The sequence below is a fragment of the Lepisosteus oculatus genome, chromosome 3 (assembly GCF_040954835.1).
Source record: "Lepisosteus oculatus isolate fLepOcu1 chromosome 3, fLepOcu1.hap2, whole genome shotgun sequence".
In the NCBI taxonomy this organism is placed as follows: Eukaryota; Metazoa; Chordata; class Actinopteri; order Semionotiformes; family Lepisosteidae; genus Lepisosteus; species Lepisosteus oculatus.
In genome coordinates, this window is record NC_090698.1 from 36,995,135 (window position 1) to 37,017,464 (window position 22,330).

At 38.0% G+C, this 22,330-nt stretch overlaps 1 protein-coding gene across 2 annotated transcripts in view; it reads right to left on the reverse strand.

Moving 5' to 3' along the window:
- The window catches only part of antxr2a (ANTXR cell adhesion molecule 2a), a 235,825-nt gene that overhangs the window by 154,316 nt on the left and 59,179 nt on the right, over window positions 1-22,330 (reverse strand). The window lies entirely within an intron of this gene.

A 22,330-nucleotide genomic window follows, 5' to 3' on the forward strand; every position in this document is an offset into this window, starting at 1 on the left:
TAAACTGTATATGGCTGGTATTGGTAGTTTAAATAAAAAATACACACCAGTATTCTACTTTCTTCCGAAATTTTAAGCATCAAAGTCTTTCATTCAGTTACATACTGGGGTTATTTTGGAAAAGTTTTTACTTGCTCCTTCTGACTATATTAAATTGATATACTTCATAAAAAGTTATAATGTTTTAACATTTCCTATGAATATTTGCGCTCGTTATTGTAGTAAAAAACACATACTTTTTAGAATTTAATTAATAGGGAATATAATATGTAATCACGTATCTAAAGAAATTAATAACAATATAATTATATTCATATAGCTCAAATTATCACAGTAGTACATTTTCTTTGTAAATGTCTGCATCAGTTTAACTCATTCACCCATGATTACGTATGTGGTGTAATGACTCAGGCATGTGCCTTGCATGCTGGAGGTCAGGGGGTAAACAAACCCCAAATAAACATTTCTTTGAACAAGTAAAATAGCAAATATTATGGATGCTATAAAGTATATACATTTCAAACTGCTACTGTACTGACACTAACGTATAGCTTGTGGGAAATACATTTATTTATCCTGCATCAAAGTTTCACTCGTTCATTACAAACTCCAAGTTTTTCATTTTTTCTACTGCTACAATACCGAGAGCAATGTACAGATGCAGCCATTCAAAACAAACGGGGTATGCTGTGGTACAACCCGGTGGGCTTGTTGCAGTATACCGCAATTACCATTTGCAAATTAGGTTATGTTAATAGTATCCTGAATCACCTTGTAAAACCGCCAGGTGGAACTGTCACCAGAAAAAACCCGGTTTCGAATCCTGATTACTGCTGAGGGACAATTTTTATTCAATTAAGAATTTAAGTTGTATACTCTTTAGACTTTACAGCATGTTAATTATTATACATTAAAAAGTCTGTATATTTTATGAAGGCAAGATTGCTCAGTTGGACAAAAGTACACAACCTACCAAGTTCATCATATATAATTTAATTATTCATAAATATTTTATGCATCATAGTCTTTACCGAAGATATTACTAATAGTATTAATAATGAATGACCTTGGGCAAGCTGTAAACTCAAAGTATTACCCTGGTCCACATTTTTTGTAATCGTCTTTGTAAACAAAAATAGTTTATTTTTTAATTGACAAAAAGTAACACCACAGCATTTAGTTGATCTAATCACATATTCGTTCCCAATCATACAAAGAAAGTCTTGAGAATCTCCGATTCACCATGCCTTTCACATGCTCATAAACATGCTTCATTAACTGTGGCTGAAAAGCTGATCAACGTATTTGTATTCTCTCAAATTGACTACTGCAATGCTCTACTCGCTGGGGTATCTAAATCTACTCTGAACAAACTGCAGTATGTCCAAAATTCAGCAGCCAGAATCCTGACCAGGTCTAGTGCAAGTGTTCACATTACTCCTGTCCTGGAGTCCTTGCACTGGCTTCCGGTCAAATTCCGCGTAGACTTTAAAATCCTCATGCTCACCTATAAGGCTTTACTTGATTTGGCACCTCAATACCTGTCTGAACTATTATCGCCCTACTCTCCACCTTGTAACCTCCGCTCTTCAAATTCTGCCCTCCTTACTGTCCCCCAAGCCCGTCTACATTGTATGGGTGACACGGTCTTCTCCTGCTATGCCCCCAAGCTCTGGAACTGTTTGCCCAAGGATATCAGAGAGTCACCTTCTCTAAACTCCTTCAAATCCAGACTCAAAACCTTCTTCTTCAGAAAAGCCTTTACTTAACTGGTTCCATTCTTCACCCCTCTGCTTTTCTTAGTACCACCTTCCGCGGTCTTCTCTATTTTTATTGTTGTATTGTTGTAATTGTAAGTGTGTCTTATCTCGTGAAATCTTCTTATTTATTGTTGTAGTCTTCTTATTTATTGTTATTGTCATCCTGTAAAGCGCTTTGAGAAGCCACCTTTAAAGGTGCTATATAAAATAAAGTTTATTATTATTATTATTTTTATTATTATTATAATTGATATTAATTTAGGAACATAAACATATTATGTAAACTGTACTGTATATTGCTGGTCTTGGTAGTTTAAAGAAAAAAATACACACCAGTATTCCATTTCTCCCTAAACATTTTAAGCATCAAAGTCTTACATGTAGTTATTTCGGAAACGTTTTTACATGCTCTTTCGATTCGATTAATTAGGGTTATTAATGCAAAACACCTTTGCTAGTTAATGCTACATCACATTCTCGGCTAACAGGCTTGTTTTGTGATCTTCCTAAGATTGTTAAGCGCAGTGTCAAAATGTTTTCATATGAAAGGATTCATATGAAAGGCAATGACATCACCGTCACCATCCACATCTGTGATGTGGTTGAGTGTGAATTGTGGTGAGCCTCGATTTGGGAAAAAAATACCTGCTGATCTGTTCTACAAACCAGGAAGACAAGGGAATATGATTTTTTCTATTTAAAATGCGTATTTAAATGTTTAAGTAAGAAGTAAAAACCTTACAGCATACACAGATTTCGAAGCTGATCAGGAGGATGAAAAAGCGGTTATTAACTATCGAAACCTGTTGTTATAGCTTTTAAAGTTGTGCAATGTCTAAGCAGGAACACATCTCTTACATATCACATATCGTGTTTTTGATTTATTTTTTAAGAATTAAAAAAAAATCGTTCACCCAACCTAATTTTAAAGACCTCTACTTGTGAAAGTTTTCGCAGCCTGTACATAAAACTGTATACACAATACTACTGACAGCAGGAACATCGTTATTAATTATTATTAATTTCTTTAGATACGCAATTCCATATGATATTCCCTATTAATCAAATTCTAAAAGTATGCTTTTGTTTACTCCAGTATCGAGCGTATTCGCAGAAAAGCTTAAAACTATCACTTTTCTCACAAAATACTGTATATTAACGTACAGTAACATGGTCAAAAGGAGAAAGTAAAAACGTTTCCGAAATAACCACATGTAAGACTTTGATGCTTAAAATGTTTAGGGAGAAATGGAATACTGGTGTGTATTTTTTCTTTAAACTACCAATACCAGCAATATACAGTTTACATAATATCTTAATGTTCCTAAATTAATATCGTTTATGACCTTCAGATGTGTTACGCTCCTCTTCTTTTTATGCTCAGCTACTGAAAATTTCCTTTAGTGGTAAAATTCCATATAAATATTCAATACTAAGCGGATTAAATTGTGCACAGTAAAGATATTAAATTATGAAATCTTTTCACTACCAGCCAATGCACCATGAGTGCCCCTGTCGGTAATTTTGGCCAGCCAATCACATAACGCGGTACTGCGGGATGGCTCACGCGTAGTTGCCCGCGGTACGGGTTTGTACCATGCATTTTGAATGGCTGCATCTGTAGTTAAAAGGAACATGTCAAAATGTTTCCAAAATAACCACAAGTGAACGAGTTGAGGGATTTGATAATAATAGAGAAATCATAACAATGACCCCGTGTTGCTAGTCATGCATACGCAACTGTACTGTAATCCACTTTCTTTGTAAACATGATATATTTTTAATTTGACTCATTGACTCATTTATATTATAGTCAATTTGACTATAATATAAACAAGATCTAGTACCTGGTGCAGTTTTAAAAAAAATAATATTTTGAATTAATCAAATCCCACGTGTAAGTTCATAAAGCTAGAATTACATACTATCCTTATGTCTGAAAAACACCTGATCATCTACTGTAAAGCTTTCAGTGCTTTGTTTGCGTATATTCCAATCACAGTGGAGGCAGGGTGTGTGCGGAAAGGTTTAGGCTGCAATTGAATTGGGGATCTGTATTATTCACAACTGAAACATTGTTTTCTTCCTCTTTAGCTGATCTTTTGCCGCCTACGCATGCTTACACAGCTCCCTAGGTGAATTATTGTACTTCACTGAGAAAGCTTTAGAGAACTTTACATTTTTATTTTCAACAAATTGTAAATATGATGTTTACATTGACATTTTTATTAAGTGTCAAGGAAAGTTCCCCATTCCCCCCACAGACAGACAGACAAAGCAATTGGGAAGTGTTAACTACCCAGCTATTGCAAGCCACTGCAGCAGCCACAAATATTTTTTTTTTTCCCCTGATGGTAACTGTAACAAATTGTCACGTTTCGCATCCTTGCGAAACAATCAACATTCTCATCCAATCAAAGGTTTAGTGTTTTTTTTAACACAATACAACAACAATAAAACAGAACACCTTCCAATACATACAGATGCAGCCATTCAAAGTGCGCGGCACAGACACGTACTGCGGGTAGTTGGCTACATCCTCGCACATCGTGACACGCAATACCGCGGTACGTGACTTGTTGACCGACGGGCACTCCTGGTGCGTTGGTCAGTCGTAGAAAGATTTAAATGTCTTTACTGTGCCCGTTTTAGTATTGAATATTTATATGGAATTTTACCACTGAAGGAAAATCTTAGTAGCCAAGCATAAAAAGAATAGGAGCTGACGCGTGTGAAGGCCATAAACGATATTAATTTTGGAACATAAACATACAGTATTACAGTATGTAAACTGTATACAGTATGGGTGGTCTCGGTACTTTAAAGACAAAATACACACCAGTATTCCATTTCTCCCTAAAGATTTTAAGCATTGAAGTCTTACATGTGGTTTTCATCACTCTCTGCGGGAGTGCTGGCTGTGACGAATTAAACTGGTTTCACAGGTATTTTCAAGTGGTCGAGTCTTCAGCGGGAGGGGGGAACAAGCTGCCCAGCCGTGTGGAATGCTACAGAACCCTAAACAGACAATACACACTAGCCGAATATTTGACCAAGATATCCAGATATAGCTGTATGAGCAACACCAGTAAAACTCAAAGTATTACGCTGGTCCACACTATTTGCAACCGTCATTTTAAGTGAAAAGACTTTATTTTTTCATCGACAAAAAGTAACACCCACCACAGCATTTCGTTGATCTAACTAACAAGGATGGGACATTAGCTAGCCAATATGATAAAGGAATAACTTACTTTTTTGTTTATTTCTTTAGAACATTTATTTGAACATTTCCATCGATTGAACAAGCACTGAAAAACTGTTCAATCCCTAGTTCGTCAGGCATTTTCTTTTACTATAACAGATACAAAAACTCCCTTGCTTTTAACAGAGCTTTTCATAATTTCTAACAACGAAAATTATTTAAACACTTTTATCATTCAATGAGAGCTCAAAATATCACAAGGATCCTCAAGAGATCAACAAAGACAACAGAAAAAGATATGTGTATAAGATAATGTCCATGGGAATCCAAGCATTTTTATCTATGCTAAAAAGTAGTCTTTAAAATTTCTTCATTACACACTGAAGTCAAAATTCTGGGATGTGCCAATATTAGTACGCTGGGCAAACGTTCTGAGGTCAAGCACTCGTGGTGCATTGGTCAGTAGTGAAAAGATGTAATCATTTAATCTCTTTACTGTGCACATTTAAATCAGCTTAGTATTGAATATTTATATGAAATTTTACCACTTAAGGGAAATTTTAGTAGCTGAGCATAAAAAGAAAAGGAGCATAACGCATCTGAAGTCATAAGCAATATTAATTTAGGAACATAAACATATTACCGTATGTAAACTGTACTGTATATGGCTGGTCTTGGTAGTTTAAAGAAAAAATACACACCAGTCTTCCTTTTCTCCCTAAACATTTTAAGCATCAAAGTTTTATGAAACGGTCCCCAGATATGTGATTGCTGTATAGAATTAATTTTAATTTAAAAAAATTAACATGAAAATTAAGCTGTTTACGTTCCCCCGCCTGAGAATAGTCACTCGTTGCTACGCAACGCAGAAACACAGCCACAGGTAACTAGCAAAGAGAGGACATTAGCTAGCCAATATGATAAAGGAATAAATGATTTTTTATTTCTTTTGCACATTTATTTGAACATTTCCATCGATTGTACAAGCACTGAAAAACTGTTCAATCCCTAGTTCGTCAGGCATTTTATTTTACTATAACAGATACAAAAATTGATTGCAGTTTTTGCTGCTAAGGGTGGCCCAAACAGTTATTAGGTTTAGGTGGCAATCACTTTTTCACACAGGGTCATGTAGGTTTGGATTTTGTTTCCCTAAAAATAAAATAATAAAAACCTTCATTTAAAAACTGCATTTTGTGTTTACTTGTGTTATCTTTGTCTAATATTTCAATTTGTTTGATGATCTGAAACATTTCAGTGTGATAAACATGCAAAAAAATAAGAAATCAGGAAGGGGGCAAACACTTTTTCACACCACTGTAAGTCTAAAAAGCGTGAATATCAAAGATGCTCTATAGTGAAGGCCAATAGGTAAAGGGTTATGATGGGTGTTGTTTGTGTTTTGTATGCTTTAGAGCTCTTTTAAAACAACCATTATAAAAAATACACTAAAATGCTAACAATATGTAAAAACATAACTCTGTTAAATGCATAAATAATAAAACAGGATAAAAATAAATATTACATAGGATTAAAATTCAGCAATATCAATAATGCCAAATAGGGGTAGGTTAACCAGCGGTACAACAACGTGGCGTTGGCATTGGCCTCCGGAGGCGTTTTGGCAGGAGAGGGGAGGTGCTGCGGCCAAGGTTGGCCAAACACTGCTGCCTAGCTGCACTGGGTCCGGTTGCCACGTGCAGCCACGTGATACTTGCCGCGCCGGTCCCCGTAGAGCATGCCCTGGCTCTGGCTGAGCAGGCTGATGCTGTATTTGAGGAGACTGGTGGGTACCAACGGAGAGGCGCACGGGGAATCAGATGGGGAGGAGACGGCCAGCACGGCGATACTGGGGGAGCGACAACCGGTGGTCATCTGCCACTGCTGTGGGGAGAGGTACGTCGGGAAACGGGAGCAGGGCGGCCTAAAGGGTGGAAGGCCGCCCTTGAGCGACGCAACCCCCGCTCCGCTCCTGCTGCCGTGGGAAGGGTTGGCCGAAGCCGGGGCCTATTCCTTCCCTGCCTCATCGAGGGCAGACCCTGCTAGGCCCTCGTCGACACCGGTTCGACCATCACCCTGCTGCGGCCTGGTGTCCTGCCGGGCACCAGGGCAGCCGGACCCCCAGGGTGCTCACCGTGCACTTTGGGGCTGCGAGGGTGAAACAGTCCTTCTACCTTGCCCCAGTCCGTGAGGACTGTATCCTGGGGTTCGAATGGTTGCAGCAGGTGGGTGGCTGCCTTGACTTGGGCCGGCGAGAGTTGGTGGGGCAGGGGGAACAAATCAGTCTCGCGGTGGGCGGGGCAGGAGGTGTCGGAGGTGTGTGGGTTGACCGGAGCGGGAAGCGGAGGTGGCAGCGGCGGGCGTCGCCTGGGCCTGTCGGAGCCGCGGGTGTCGGGGCAAGCGTGCCAGAGCTGACTCCCAGGACGGTGAGATAAGCTTGCCCCTACCCGAAGTCTGTAAGGCACTCTGTGCACTGTGGGAGGCCATGGAGGTGAGGGACGGGGTGCTGCGCCACGGGTGGCAGGTGCCCTCCAGCGGCGAGATCACTGCTTGGCGGCCTCCGGCTGGCCGTGCACCGCTTAGAGAACTGCCCCACGGAGCGACCGTGACACCACAAACTGCCACCTGACCTCGCCGCTGGAGGGCACCCGCCACCCCTGTCGCAGCACCCCATCCCTCACGCCCAGGTCAAGGCAACCACCCACCTGCTGCTAACAGTCCAACCCCAGGATACAGTCCTCACGGACTGGGGCAAGGTAGAAGGGGTGTTTCACCCTCGCAGCCCCAAAGTGCACGGACCTGGGGGTCCGGCTGCCTCGGTGCCAGGCAGGACACCAGGCCGCAGCAGGGTGATGGTCGAACCGTTGTGGACGAGGGCCTGGCAGCGTATGCCCTCGGTGAGGCAGGGAAGGAATAAGCCAACTCTTCCCACAGCAGGCAGGGTGAAGCGCTCCTTCTGGCTTTCCGGTGCTCTACTTATTATTTTACAAGAGAATGCACCTGACAAGCTGGACAGTATGCTTCTTAAAGCGCTTTAGAGGATAACAACAACAATAACAACAACAATTTACAAGTTCTGGGAGGAAAAATATTATCAATAATTATAATAATAATAATAATAATAATAATAATAATAATAATAAACAACTTTATTTTATATAGCGCCTTTAAAGGTGGCTACTCAAAGTGCTTTACAGGATAACAACTGATGAAACAGTGGCTGGGGGTTGAAAATACCTGTGAAACCGTTTTGTTCACAAACAATGCACTGTAAACACAGAGACTCAGTAGAAATAGAAATTACTGTAACAATAGCAAAATAGAAATATTACGGACACACAATTGATTTTTTTTAAAACTTTTTTTTGACAGCTGGTTTTTGTTGACAGCTTGACACAAGTTTATCAGTTAAAAGATCAAGGGCATTCTTCCTCCCCCCTACATTCTCAGAGTAGAATAGAATTTATTATTAGCACAATTTATTACAGTGCTAAATTTAATATTATTGATTACTAATAGTTTATGCTAACACCTAGCTTTCTTAACGTGAGAAGTACTACTGTACTGTACTTAAGTACTGCTACTGTAAGCAAAAAAAAGGGGTTTTGGAGGGAGGGAGGTGTCTTTCGCTCGAAGACTCACCCCCTTCTCCTTTGAAAATACCTGTGAAACCGGTTTAATTCATCACAGCCAGCACTCCCGCAGAGAGTATACTGTAAACGAGTCGTTTAAGCCGTGACGCCACCGAGGCAAGTCATGTGACACACACTGAAACAGCAATACAGACATTACAGTAATATGGTCGGAAGGTCACATGTAAGACGTTGGTGCTTAAAATGTTTAGGGAGAAACTGAGTATTGTTGTGTATTGTTTCTTTAAAATACCAATAACAGCAACATATAGTTTACATAATATGTTTATGTTCCTAAATTAATATCGTTTATGACCTTTACGACCTTCATTATGCTCCTCTGCGTTTTATGCTTAGCTACTAAAATTTCCCTTTAGTGGTAAAATTCCATATAAATATTCAATACTAAGCAGATAAAAATGTGCACAGTAAAGAGATTAAATGATTAAATCTTTTCACTAACGACAAATACACCTCATTATCTTCCGTGTCACATTAACATTGGAAGTGTCAAAAGAAGCGATACACAACCTGTCTCCTCTATAACTCTACAGTTTACAGAGAAATTCTGCCAGAGCCTCACAACATTGTCCAATAATACTCTATCTGTGTCTAATATAGATTAGATATATAGATACATAGATTTAGATAATTTAAGGATTTATATCCTTAAATTAATATCATTATTAATTTCTTTAGATACGTGATAACACATTATATTCTCTATCATAAAACAGATAATTCCGGTCCTGGAATCTGACTGGCTGATACCCTCCTGAAACGTTACCATAATCTCTGGTATACGGACACCCCAGAAATGTGACTTTTTACTGTGTGATAAATTTTAAAGACTTCTTAGCGTAGATAAGAAAGTGTAGATAAAAAAGCTTGGATTCTCATGTATCTGATACAAGTATCTTTTAATACAATCTTTGCTGTGCTCTTGAGGATCCTTGTGATATTTTGAGCTCTGGTTGAATGATAAGTGTCGCAGTTTAAATAATTTTTATTGTTAGGAATTTCTAAATGCTCTGTTAAAAGCAAGGGAGTTTTTATGTCCGTTATAGTAAAAGAAAATGCCTGACAAAGTAGGGCTTGGACAGTTTCCAAGTGCTTGTACAAATGTCATTTATTCCTTTATCATATTGGCTAGCTAACGTCCTGTCCTCGTTAGTTAGATCCAAAAATTCTGTCGAGTTTACAGCTTGTCCAAAGTCATTCATTATTAATACTATTAGTAATATCTTCGGTAAAGGCTTTGATTCATAAAATATTTCTGCATAATTAAAATATTTATGATAAAGGTAGGTTGTGTACTTTTGCCCAACTGAGCAATCTTGCGTTCATAAATATACCAACTTTTTAATGACTGATGATTAACATGCTGTAATACACAGTTGAAATTTAAAAGCTCAAATGCTGTACATGTGAGGTTAAGCTTTCTTGGCTCCTCCTGGAGGTTTTACAAGGTGATTCCGGATACTTTCCAGCATGACATGAAATGACACGTTACACCACGTGATACTGCGTTTTCATGCGACACGCCCACCGTGGTGTACCGTGAAATACCCCACGCGTTTTGAATGGCTGCATCTGTATTAACTACTGCATGATTTCTTTATCCGTTTCAGCTAAATGAGGGGAATTAAATCAGTCAGAATCTCAGAGTGCCAATTGTAAAAATAAGCCTTCTTCCCTCCATTGTTTAACTTAAAGAATTTCACAAAGAAATCCTTAATCACAATCCCATCACTATTTTTATGCATTCACTATATAAGAAACAAACCGAAAATAATACTCTGATTGCGCTTTGAACCATTGGGTGCTGTGCTTTGTCCATTACCACTACAAGGACAATAAACGTTTTTTTTAAAGAAACGGATGTCAAAATGTTTCCAAAATGTCCACCTGTGATATGTTAGCTGCTTAGTAACAAGACTCCATATTCATATACAGTAACTATCAAATGATATTAAATCACTACAACATTTATCTTTTTACAATAACAGCAAGTGGTGTTCTTACTATATATTCTTAGAAAAGGATAAAATGTTACAACTTTTTATGTTGTCACAATATAAGCTTGCTAATGTTAGAATAAGCATGTTAAAACCAGAACCCAAGTTACTAAGTTACCAAGTTACAGACTTTGATGCATAAAATATTTATGAATAATTAAATTATTTATGATGAACTTGGAAGGTTGTGTACTTGTGTTCATCTGAGCATCTTGCTTTTATAAAATATATTGACTTTTTAATGTTTAATGATTAACATGCTGTAATACACAGTTTAATATTAAAACTGGAAAAGGCTGTTTGTTGACCAGGACCAGGACAGCAATTCAACGAGTTTCGAGTGAGCATGAGCAGTGAGGTATGAGACTACGAGAGCATAGATATCGATGAGCGAGTAGCAGTAATAATGCACACAGCCAAGTTGGGCTTCTTGCAGCCAGTTGCATATGTTCAATTTAGCATTTTTCAATTGACGACCGTGTTTGTTTTATTATTATCATATTTTTTGGGGGAATTGAATTTTGAATTGAAAATTGAATTGCGCAGTTCAATTTCCTATGTATGCTGATTTCATAACCCGTGTGTGCGCGCACAGCTTAGGGGGAACATTGTGTAAAACACATTCCCATGAGCACAGTTAGATCCATCCTGAGGAAAAGGTAAGAATACAGGACAACTCAGATTCTAGAGTGGGTTAGCCTCCAAAACCAAACAAAACAAAATTGAATTCTTAAGCCTGAATACAAAATGCTGTACATGGTGCAAACTGAATATAGCTCATCACCCATGTAACACATCTCTGCCATGAAGCATGGTGGTGGCATCATCATTGTATGGGGAAGTTAGTCAGTGGGGAGCACTTTCAGATTGGAGCGAACAATAAATGGAGCCAAACACAGCTCAACTCTTGAAAAGTCAAAGTGACATAAGAGTGGCTTTAGAACAAGAAAGTTAATATCACTGAGTTACCCAGCCAGAGCCCAGCCTTGAATCTCATTGTGAACCTGTGGAAGGACTAGAAAATAGTGTTTCATCAATACTCCCAATTCAGCTTGACAGCACAACTGCAAAGAAAAAATTAACTTAAAGTTAACTTCACACTATTCAATATGCATGGTGGTGGGAGTATCATGGTATGAGGCTGCTTTGCTACCTCATGACCCAGATGGCCAGCCTCCAAGGTTGAAACCATGAATTTAGCAATGTATGAGCAAATTCTGGAGGAGAATGTCAGGTCCATTTGTCAGCTGAACCTGAGCTGAAAGTGGGTCATGCAGCAAAAAATGATTCTAAACATATTAAAAGATCTACAACAGAATAACTGAAAAATAAAAAAGATCACATTCTGGATGGGCTAAGTCTAAGAATTGATCTAATAACCATTCAACTATTAAGACGGGATCTCAAGCAAGCTGTTCATGTGAGGAGACCTTCAAATGTTACTGAGCTGAAGTTCTGTAGGGATGTATTAATAAAAAAATAAATACAATTAATTAAAAAACAGAAAGACTGAGGTAATAAAGAGTTAAAAGGTTTCAAGTGAGCTATGAGTTCAGTAGTCACACAGGTCTCAAGGTTCTGGGAGTACTCCTTGGTACCTCTGGTTTGCGACAGTAGCGTTTTTGTTTTCCTTATTTATCGTCCATGTACATCTGTTAACTGCCCTGTTGCTTAGCAACACTAGTGATAATGATTTCTCCAACCTGCTTACAATGCTATATATAAGCTAGAAAGACGCACTGTAATTTGAGCTTCACTTGCTATCCCACTAAGTATTTGATCCATGTGTACACAATGAAGACTCCTTTCTTTGATCAAAATTTGAGTTACTTTTCTGATTCATCAGTTTTTGCGTAGTCGGTAGCAGGATTCCAGGAGCAGAGGGAACCCCCGGAAAGCAGAAGCGACAGAAAATAAGGCACCTAACTAAGAGGTAAGGACTCCTCTTTGCAAAAAAGTCCCAGAGACTCTCGCCTGCCACTCGGAAGCAACCTGACACTCTCTAGGAATTGTAAGTCATAGACTGGGAGTCTTGGGTATCCCCTGTCCCAGGGAAGCAACCATTTGGGTTTTAAAGGGAAGCTTATCTTCAGGTCAGTGTCGCTGGAAAGAATGGTACCATTAGAAAACAAAAGCAAAGGGGCAGTAAAACCAATCGGTTTGGATTGGTATGCGGTTGCGGTAATCCCAGCAGGATGAGCTGGACTGCAGAAAAACTTGTGGAGAAAAAGCTCAGTGCATGTGAGGAGAAGTTGAAAAACAATTATGGATTATCAGCCGGTGTTTGGTCTGAGCAGGACTGTCAGAAAGTGTATAAGCAGTGGTGTAAGGATAAACAGACATATATTGGAATAAGTAATGTTGTGTTTATGAAAAGTTACACAGCTGTTAAAAGAGATATATGTAAAGGTAAAACAACATACAGATGCAGCCATTCAAAGTGCGCGGTACACACACGTACTGGAGGTAATTGGCTACGGTGTCGCGCATTGTTATGCACCATGACGCACGGTACCGCGGTACGTGATTGGTTGACCGTCAGGGGCACTCGTGGTGTACTTCCTACTTTGAAAATACCTGTGAAACCGGTTTAATTCGTCACAGCCAGCACTCCCGCAGAGAGGGGGGTTGTACTCGTTAATGTCTTAGCACAAAGCAGAAACTTCTTGTATTTTCCGATGACATACAAGTGGAAAGATTACAGATTTTAATCGTCTTTTTTCTGAACCAGGGAAAATCTGATCATGTTTCTCTATAACAATAATAAAAAACTTTATTTTACATATCACCTTTAAAAGCGGCATCTCAAAACAATACAGTAGATGTAAACCACAGATTTCAAATAAATACCCAGACAAACGCAAACAAGTTTTTAATAAAATGCTTTCATTCATTCAACAGAAAGAGAGAGTAAAACCTGAGTCCAACAGCTGTTCCTTTTCCTGATCACTCGCTCTCTGAGATACATGAGAATCCAGGCTTTTTTATCAACAGTTTCTTTTCCGTATACTAGATATTATGGAACCACTTCAGAAGGGTGTCAGCCAGTCAGATTCCAGGAATCGGTACTTTAAAGGAAAAATACACACCGGTATTCCATTTCTCCCTAAACATTTTAAGCACCGAAGTATTTAACTAACATCTGAAATAGCGTGTGAAAAAGTGGTAGTTTTAAGCTTTTCTGCTAATATAATATGGAATCGCGTATCTAAAGAATTTAACAATGATATGATTATATTCGTGTACTGCGACAGGGCTGTGTAGGGCTGTTTCGCCTCTCTCTTCATGTGACTGTACCAGGAAGAGCATTTCTTTCTATTTGAAACGTGTATTTTAAAAGTTTAAGAAGTAAAAACCTTACAGCGTACACAGATTTCTAAACTGATCAGGATCGTTATCTTTGTCTTATGCATAATAATGTTCACCGCTCTGTCCAGCAAATTAATAATAAATTTTATTTTATATAGTGTTTTAAACGAATAAGTAATTAGATTGCTCATAAACCTAATCACTTGCTTTTTCTTTTTATTTAGGCTCAGATTTCAACTATAGATCGTATTATTAATAACCATAATAACAACCAACCAACAAAAACAACCATATAAACATAATACCAACCAAAAACATAGATAACGACCACAATACAAAATCAAATATATCAAACCATTATACTCTCGCAAATTCCTCCAATTATCATAATCCCGCCCCTTATACAAAACCAAACCCTCCTCCCATCCCAGTTTATCCTCTTTATCATAAACAAAATCCACCTCAATTTTCAACATAAAGCATTACTGCTTACTGGGTTTTTGAGGTGGGGGGGGAGTGTCTTTCGCTGGAAATCTCGCCTGCTTCTACTTTACGAGTACAACCCCCTCTCTGCCGGAGTGCTGGCTGTGACGAATTAAACCGGTTTCACAGGTATTTTCAAAGTAGGAAGTACAGTGTTAACTGGTAGCTGGGCTCCTCAATGGAATCGCTTTAACATGCTAATGCGTTGGTTTAACAGTCTGGAAGTGGCAAGCTTCCAATGTCAACTCGACTCGATTGGAAGACAATGAACGTATTTTAGCCCTAAATGAATTAATAGTTTAGAATACAGTTAGTCTAAGCTCTATCAGCTTTATTTATGGGTTGCAATTTAGAAAAAGTCAAAAACCGCACTCAAAATGCAATTTAGAGCTTTCTGGCAAGAGGAGACACCCAAATTATAATGTAACATGCCACTGTATGTACATGAACAAAGTTATACTGCAATTTTCCCTAGATACGCGATTAAAAAAATAATTGTTTTGAATCCCCGGCGGAACACACTCCATAAGAATCAGCGCTTTTATACAGTATAACGCCTTTAAACACATATATTTAAACACGCGTTTACGATTTAAATCAAAACGCGATTCAAATCAATATAAATGTTTATTTTGTAACGCATAGGTGACTACTCATTGTTATCAAAAAGACTTAAATTCGATCATGTTGTGATATTTAGAAATATAAATTTGTTTGGTGCGAGTGAGGTTTTATTTAATCTCTGACCAAGGGAAACGTTTCATTTTTTCAAAGAAATGTTTGTTAAAAAATAAAGTCATAGTTCCATGGGATTCAATCACAGACCATGTGACATGGGAGTCAGGAAACTAACACATAGCGCCACCAGATTTGATAACACTATAAAAACACTATAAAATAATGTGACTAGGCACAGAACAAGTTTACAGCACAGTACAATAATAAATGCTGACCATGACTTTAGAAGCATAAATTACCTTACACTCAATTTAAACACAAGCTGTCTTTAGCCCTCTAAGCTGGTTCATACAGAAATGTAGAGATCCAGGCTCAGAACACACAGCTTCATTAGCGAATACATATGCAGGACAAGTGGAGAAGACGTTTTACAGTGGATGGATTTTTAGAAACATCCCATCAGTGACATCACTGAAGTCAACTCCTAGGTAACTGTCGTGTGGATTACACAGAACCTGTGTAATTGTTGATAGATGATGTACTCGTAACATTTTTACAAGACGAACTACAACATTTAAAAAATGACTTGTATGTACTTGATATCTCTAATCAATCCACCGTGACATTGTTAAAAGCAGAGTCCCAGCACAAAACGAAACTAAAACGCCCTGGGCATACCGTTTCACGCTTCTTATTAGTTGCTCAAAAGTAATTTGACCGTATGAAATGCATAATATAATCCTAGAAACATATACGTGAGCAGTATTTACGTACTGTAGTATCGGTGTTAAGACATACCTCTCAAATACTGTAAATCAAGTTAAAAATATCTCAAGACCGATTCTGGTCATAATGAAACCATGTTTCGTGTATGTTTTCTTTAAAGTACCGAGACCAGCCAATTACTGTATGTTTAAGTTCCAAAATTAATATCGTTTATGGCCTTCACACGCATTGCAGTATGCTCCTATTCTTTTTATGCTCAGCTACTAAGATTTCCCTTCAGTTGTAAAATTAGATATGAATATTCAATACTTAAACGGGCCCAGTTAAGACATTAAATATACATATACATACTGTATACAGTACAGTTTGCATACGGTAATATGTTTATGTTACGTGATTAAAAAATAAATAAATAAAAATGAAAGGTCCAGCACCAGTTGGATTCGAACACATAACCTGCCAGTTGGTAGTCATGCACCTAGACCAGTAGGCTACAAGACAGCTCACATGAACAGGCAGGCGAAACAGCCCTACACAGCCCTGTCGCAGTACACGAATATAATCATACCGTTATTAAATTTTTGAGATATTCCAGCGATTCCATATTATATTCCCTTTTAATCAAATTCTAAAAGTATGCTTGTTGACTCCGGTATCACGTTAGTTAAAGACTTCGAAGCTTACAATGTTTAGGGAGAAATGGAATACTGGTGTGTATTTTTTTCTTTAAAGTATCAAGACCAGCTATATACTGTATGTTTACGTTCCAAAATTAATATCGTTTATGGCCTTCACACGCGTTACAGTATGCTCCTATTCTTTTTATGCTCAGCTATTAAGATTTCCCTTCAGTGGTAAAATTCAATATCTACAACGGGCACAGTAAAGACGTTTACAGTAAGTCTTTCTACGACAGACCAACGGACCACAAGTGCCCCTGTCGGTCAACCAATCACGCACCGCGGTACCCCGTGTCATCTTACCTGCGGTACGTGTCTGTACCGCTCACTTTGAATGGCTGCATCTGTACATACTCTATACAGTACAGTTTGCATACGGTAATATGTTTATGTTCCTAAATCAATCTCTTTTATGAGCATGTGAAAGGCATGGTGAATCGATTCTCAAAAATAACTGTACTTTACATGATTGGAAACAAATGCGTGATTGCGAAATGCTGTGGTGTTACAAAAACGGTCAATGAAAAAAAGAATGTGGACCAGGGCAATACTTTGAGTTTACACTTACAGCTTGTCCAAGGTCATTAATTATTAATACTATTAGTAATATCTTCGTTAAAGACTTTGATGGCCACAGCTCAAACATGAGAGGTTGAGCTTTATTAGCTCCACCTTGGGGAAATTCCGGATACTATTATGTTGCTTGTCGTATTATAGGAGAATTTACGGTAACTAGCGGTATTTACCGGTAACTCGCGGTAGACTGCGTACAGCGTACCGGAAAATAATGCGATATCGCCCGCGCATTTTGAATGGCTGCATCTGTATAGCACATTTATGCTAAAACCAAAACTAAATTATAACTAAAATATTCATAACTTAAGGGTGTAATACGAAGAAAAAAAATCTAGATATGTGTGTGTGTCTTATGAATTTGTGTGCCAGCACGTGTGTGTGTGAAAGACCTCAATGCATAACTGTGAGTTTAGGTACAGTAGATGACGGTGCGAGTGTGTTTTAGCTAGCCGGACAGGCTAGAGACTTAACTAAAGAGACTTGACTAAAGCAAATCAAAAGGCAATTTAAGTGACTAGAAAATATAAGAGTGTCTAAAATGTATAAGTACAAATACCAGCACAGTACAGGTGGACCTAAATGACTTGGATAAACATAGAATTTGTATAAAATTAGTTAAATAAAAGTTGAAATATATGAGGACAGTAAAGTCCCACAGTGGTTACCATTTGTGCTTTGTACTGCATAGCCTTATGGCGATTCCTTATTAGTAATTAAACAGATTTATTTAAATGTCTTGAAACCAGATATTGCTAAAACGCTGCAGATTCGAGATGTTGACTTGGTGGAAAATACCACTATGAAATTTGCAGACCTGGCTAATTCATCCCAACAGGTTGAGAGGAATATATACGCTAAGGTTCTAGCAGTTCTAATGGGGTGGGTTCCTCCAAAATTTGAGAAACCTCAGAAATTAAATAAACATGGAACCTATTACTTTTATGGGAGTGCCACCCCCGTGTACAGATCTTTATTCGATACGGAAGGAAGTGGAGGGGGGAGTGCGACCAGTTGTACAAAAACTCCTAGAACAGGGAATAATTTGGAAGACCCACAGTGCCAGAAACAGCCCAATCTGGCCAGTCAAAAATGTCAGTGGAGTCTGGCAGTTCACAGTGGACTATAAAGTTGCAAACCAATACATTAACTCCCTTGGTCGCCGACCCCTCCACCATATTCCAGCAATACAGTGTGATCATGCTGTTTTTTATTTGTCATAGACATGGCAAATGGTTTCTTGTCAGTACCTTTACACCCAGAGGTTCAGGATTGGTTTGCATTTATTGTTGACAAAGAACAGTACACCTGGACCAGGCTACCTCAAGGGTTTCACAACAGCCCAATTGTGTATCACATGGCTCTGAGACTGCACTTACATGCGGTCAAAATGCGTGGTAAAACCCCATACTGCGCAAAATTATATAGCGCATTATGCCGCAGTACGTTATTGGCTGGCCAAAATGGCCGAGAGGCGGCACTCATGGTGCATTGGTTATTAGTGAAACGATGGCTTCATTTAATCTCTTTACAGTGCATGTTTAAATCTGCTCAATACTGAATATAAATATGGAATTTTACAACTAAAGGGACATTTTAGTAGCTGAGCAGAAAAAGAAGAGGAGCATAATGTGTCTTAAGGTCATAAACGATATTAATTTAGGAATATAAACATATTATGTAAACTTTATATGGCTGGTATTGGTAGTTTAAATAATAAATACACACCAGTATTCCACTTTCTTCATAAACATTTAAAGCATCAAAGTCTTTCATTTGGTTACATACTGTGGTTATTTTGGAAACGTTTTTACATGCTCCTGATTTATATAATTTATAAAAAGTTATAATGTGTTAACCTTTTCTATGAATACTTATCTCAGTAAAAAACAAAAACTTGATAAATTTAATTAATAGGGAATTTAATATGGAATTGCATATCCAAAATAAATTAATAACGATATAATTATATTCTTTTAGCTCAAATTATTAAAGTAATACAATTTCTTGGTAAACATTAATTTGACTCATTCACCCGCGAATACTTGGAAAGTTTTCACCCGCCCTTTTCAGCTATAGCTTAAGTCGTCAAGCGGCGCATTGGTGTAATGGCTTTGGCACATGACTCTGCTGGAGGTCGGGGGTTTGAACACAGCTCTCGCCACCAGTTTTCTTTTAACAAATAAACATTTCTTTGAAAAACTAAAATAGTGAATATTATCGACGCTGTATTGAATTTCTTTGTATTTCTAAATATCACAACATATTGATATTCATTTTAGGATCTAAATATATGTATGTATATAGCCGGTAGCATAACTGTAATCCACTTTCTTTGTAAACATGTTTTATTTTATTTTTTTATTTATCCGTTGTGAATGCGGTGTTTCCAAGCAGCCTGTTGGTAGAGCGGGTTTGCCAATAGGGGTTATGTCTAGGCCCGTGGCTCTCAAAATGGTACGAGGAGCACCCCCAGGTGGTATGCCAGATGACCCCCGAAATTTGTTGTGTGCACTGAAAAATTGGGACGGGTTTTCATATTTTCTATTTTAATAAAAATGTGTCCAATACGCAGCCTACCTACTACGATACAGTGTGCGCTAATACTTGAGTGGACACAAGAGCTACTATGTAATTCTATACCATTGTTTAGGAATGCGTGCATAAGTGGCCAATTGTATTTTTTTTAATTATCTTAAAGGAAATAGTGAGGTAGGAGAATGTGTGTGGTTTTGGAACACTGGCAATCTTGTGAGCACATGAAAGCGTGATCTACAGTGGTGTGAAAAAGTGTTTGCCCCCTTCCTGATTTCTTATTTTTTTGCATGTTTGTCACACTGAAATGTTTCAGATCATCAAACAAATTGAAAAATTAGACAAAGATAACACAAGTAAACACAAAATGCAGTTTTTAAATGAAGGTTTTTATTATTAAGGGAAAAAAAATCCAAACCTACATGGCCCTGTGTGAAAAAGTGATTGCCCCCCCCCCCCCTTAAAACATAAATCAACTGTGGTTTATCACATCTTTGAAAAGCTGAGTTCAATTTCTCTAGCCAGACCCCGGCCTGATTACTGCCACACCTGTTCTCAATCAAGAAATCACTTAAATAGGACCTGCCTGACAAAGTGAAGTAGACCAAAAGATCCTCAAAAGCTAGACATCATGCTGCGATCCAAAGAAATTCAGGAACAAATGAGAAACAGAGTAATTGAGATTTATCAATCTGGAAAATGTTATAAAGCCATTTCTAAAGCTTTGGGACTCCAGCGAACCACAGTGAGAGCCATTATCCACAAATGGCGAAAACATGGAACAGAGGTGAACCTTCCCAGGAGTGGCCGGCTGACCAAAATTACCCCAAGAGCGCAGCGATGACTCATCCAAGAGGTCAGAAAAAAACCCAAACAACATACAAAGAACTGCAGGCTGCACTTGCCTCAGTTAAGGTATGTGTTCATGACTGAGCAAAAAGAACATAAAGGCTCGTCTAAGTTTTGCCAGAAAACATCTTGATGATCCCCAAGACTTAAAATGCTCTGTGGACTGACGCGACAAAAGTTGAACTTTTTGGAAGGTGTGTGTCCCATTACATCTGGCGTAAACGCAACACAGCATTTCAAAAAAGGAACATCATACCAACAAAACGAAGGTTGCTGCTGGAAGAGGTGTTAGTGGGGCCAGCAGGGGGCGCTCACCCTGCGGTCCATGTGGGTCCTAATGCCCCAGTATAGTGACGGGGACACTATACTGTAAACAGGCGCCGTCCTTCGGATGAGACGTAAAACCGAGGTCCTGACTCTCTGTTGTCATTAAAAATCCGAGGGTGCTTCTCAAAAAGAGTAGGGGTGTAACCCCGGTGCCCTGGCCAAATTTCCAATTGGCCCTTACCAATCATGGCCTCCTAATAATCCCCCTCTATGAATTGGCTACATTACCCTGCTCTCCTCCCCACTGACATGACCTTAAAAAAGCGGTTAAGGCTCGAAAACCCTTCAATGTGGCTGAATTACAACAATTCTGCAGGGATAAGTGGTCCAAAATTCCTCCACAGCGCTGTAAAAGACTCATTGCCAGTTTTCGCAAATGCTTGACTGCAGTTGTTGCTGCTAAGGGTGGCCCAACCAGTTATTAGGTTTAGGGGGCAATCATTTTTTCACACAGGGCCATGTAGGTTTGGATTTAAAAAAAAATAACACTGAAACTATAATTATATGTCTGGTTGTTATTAACAGTATTAATTTAATAATAATAATTTCAAGTTTCTTGTATCTTCTTCTGAGTAATTTGTTTCTTTGTTTTTTATTATTAAAATGCCTATTTATGAGACACAATGTTTCAGATGTCAATAACTTTGTAAACAAATGAAACAGAGCCTGCAACCTACAGGTTTAAAGACTGCGATTTGTGAAAAATTTAACAGCTTTTATTTAAACAATACGTAGTACCTGGTTGAATAAACCTTATTCAAACGTTAGTTTGAATAAAGCAGATCCCAGGTGCAAGTGACTTCATAACGCGAGAAGGCATTATGCTATCAGTTTATGCATCAGTTGAAGCCTTCTGATGTCTCATAAAAACATAAAAATGTAACATAATATTGAGTGGCATGATGGGCACCTGATTCTTTTAATTTTAAAGAAAATCAAAAATAAGAAACAATAACCTGTCTGCCTAAAACAGACATTGCATGATTTTAAAAACCATAAAAAAGGGTTTAGTTAAAAACACTAAATCCACGAGAAATGGGTGATTTTTCTTGTGATCATCTTATAATCTTAGTCTAAGATGTAATTATAAAAAAAAATAATTAAACATTTTAAACACTTTAATTTTGTAAATGCAACATGCATTTCGTACAAATACAGTACAATCACATTCTCCTGTCTTCATGTGGTGTGAAGTAAATTAGCAGGTAATGTTAGAATGTAAATTGTTTCTTTTAACTTCAATCATTTAATTATTGCTAAACATAGCTTTGTCACCAGTTCATTTAATATTTGAAACCATAATTAAACAAAGTGGGGCTATTGTACTTTCTAATGTCATTACACATGGAAAGATTATACATTTTAATAGTTTTTAATTAAAAAAAATAAATTTCATCTACACAAATATCACAGACTATTTTCGATTGTATTTCTGAATGTTATGTCACAGTTCAATATTTATATACATCTAAATAAAGTCAGGCGTCAGATCCATAAACTGTTAGTAATCAATCATTACTATTAAAATTTGCACTGTGATAAATTGTTACACTTA